We start from the raw sequence: 2,706 nt of genomic DNA on the forward strand, positions 1-2,706 counted from the left end.
AAACGGCCACGCTCGCGCTCGAAATGGTGTCTTTTATGTGCCACCCGCACAGGCCAGTCCAGGGGCACTGGCAACGATCTCACTCGAAAATCCTACGGGAGCCAGTCAGGCGGTACTGGCAACGGCCACATATATATATATATATGTATGTAGGTGTCTTCAAGACGAGGCTGGACCTCTTCCTGTCAGGTGTCCCAGATGAACCAACTTCACGGCAGGAGGCACAGATGAGAGCAGCTGCATCAAACTCTCTCATGCACCAAATGTCAATTCCTGAAGTAAAATTCGTGAAATAAAATTGTGTAGCAACACCAAATGGCAGTGCCCCAGCATGGCCACAGCTCATGAGCTTGAAACTAGATAAAATGAAAATGAAAAATGAAATATATATGTATGACAAGCTTCTTTCAGTTTCCGTGTATCAGACCCGCTCACAAGGCTTTGGTCAGCCAAAGACTAAGGTAGAAGACACTTGCTCAAAGTGCTACACAGTGGGACTGAACCCAGAACCATGTGGCTGGGAAGCAAGGCAGGGTATATTTTAAGGGAGTTTTGACTGATATTTCTTGCAAGTTAAGCAACAACAAGGCAACAAAATTATTTGCTTCTCTTCTTCTGCATACAGTCATTAGTGAGTTCAAATCTCACAGGTGATCATTTAACTTTTTAATCCACCCCAAGATTGAAAATATATTTACTCGTTATGTTTTAGGATTGATTGAATCAAGTATAATCTTAATATGTTAAAATGACATTTCTCTCTTTTTTGTTTTTTACTTATGTCAACAAATGCCTTTGAGTGAATTTGGTAGACAGAAACTGTGTGCTTTCATTTGAAAACTAAAACAATGTAAAGCACATTGTGACCAGCGGTGTTTAACAACATTTTATACTCTGACTGATACTGTGGTATATACATATGTATGTATATATGATCATTATCATCATTACTATTTAATGTCTGCTCTCCATGCTGGCATGCGTTGGACAGTTTAACATGGAGCTGGCTAGCAGGAAGCTGTCCAGACTCCATCTCTCTGTTATAGCCTGGTTTCTATGGCTGGATGCCCTTCCTAATGCCAACCACTAAGCAGAGTGTGCTGGGTACATTTTATGTACCACTAGCATGTGTGTGTGTGTGTGTGTATAAATATATATGAATAAGGATAAGATCGTTATTTAAAATGCCGATCATATCAGGTGGCTAGCATGGGAATAAAAACCTCATAGGTAATAATTATTATTAAAATTATAATTAAAGGTATCTAAGAGATACCACCATGCTAGCATGGTGGTATCTCTTGGATACCCTTAATTATAATTTTATATAAATATATATGTAGAAGGTTGAAAAGGAACACACGAGTTGATATATATATAGAAAAAAGTCAAGGTAGAAAATACTAAAATAATTTTATAAAAAACATTTCAGTACATATATATATATATATATATATATATATATATATATATATATATATATATATATATATATATATATATATATGTATATATACAGGGTTGGCAAAAAGTCACCTGACAGTAAATTAAGACCATTTAATTCCAAGATTTATTTATGTTTAACAACTGAATGAATTTAATAAAAGCATCACAATATGAAACATCATGAAAAAGGTTCAAACTGAAGTCCTTCTTGAACAACACATCTTTCCATTCGAGTCAATACAGAAAGTATTTATGGAATTTTGATTTACTGTCCGGTGACTTTTGGTTAACCCTGTATATATGGTTTGTTTCTGTCTCTGTAACTTAGCAGTTCAGAAAAAGAGACTGATAGAGTAAGTACTAGACTTACGGTTAAGTATTGTGGGTTGATTTATTCAACTAAACTCTTCTGGATAGTACCTCAGTATGGCTGGGATATCAATGATTGAAACAAGTGAAAGATAAAAGATAAAAGTTAACAATGTCAGGAAAGCAGTATTTTTTTTTCTATCTTCCTTATCCAAATTGTCATGAATAAAATGTAGTTAAAACTAATGAAGATGACACTGATGATGATGATGGCAGTGGTAGCGTTGTCAGCATTGTCGTCAGCGTCTGCTGTTATAGTTGTTGTTTCAACTAAATGCCATTTTTCTCATGCAGTTATAATTCCAAAAACCGATGTCCATGAAAAGGTTGATGAGGTAGTTGAATGGTCACTGCATTTTTCCTTCTCTTTCGATTAATGTTCATCTGAGCATAACAAAACAAAACAACGACAACCCCTTTTGTTATAAGGGTGGGAAGTATTGAGAGTAAACCTGGATATTCATTATGCACACACTGGCAACATTTGCGATGCAAACTTTCAATAAAGAACAAATATTCATAACATGCAACAGCAGACAGTCGTGCTAGATTAACTTAAACATCCGAGTTTTGGCCCATCATATTGAAAGGAAATAGGAAATAGCTGGCTTCCATTGAAAAGGGACAACTAACTGGTTACAGGAGTATCAGAAATAAAGTGGATATTTCTACAGCAGTAGATACTTTAATCCTTTTGTGTTTGGCTGGGTGGTAAGTAGCTTGCTTACCAACCACATAGTTCCGGGTTCAGTCCCACTGTGTGGCATCTTGGGCAAGTGTCTTCTATTAAAGCCTCAGGCCGACCAAAGCCTTGTGAGTGGATTTGGTAGATGGAGACTGAAAGAAGCCTGTTGTCTCTCTCTCTCTCTCTCTCTCTCTCTCTCTCTCTCT

At 36.6% G+C, this 2,706-nt stretch overlaps 1 protein-coding gene across 1 annotated transcript in view; it reads left to right on the plus strand.

Annotated features, from left to right (window-relative positions):
• Window positions 1-2,706, plus strand: part of LOC106875605 (telomerase protein component 1) — a 214,501-nt gene that overhangs the window by 123,245 nt on the left and 88,550 nt on the right. The gene's annotated exons all lie outside the window — the stretch shown is intronic.

The sequence above is a fragment of the Octopus bimaculoides genome, chromosome 3, assembly GCF_001194135.2.
Source record: "Octopus bimaculoides isolate UCB-OBI-ISO-001 chromosome 3, ASM119413v2, whole genome shotgun sequence".
In the NCBI taxonomy this organism is placed as follows: domain Eukaryota; kingdom Metazoa; phylum Mollusca; class Cephalopoda; order Octopoda; family Octopodidae; genus Octopus; species Octopus bimaculoides.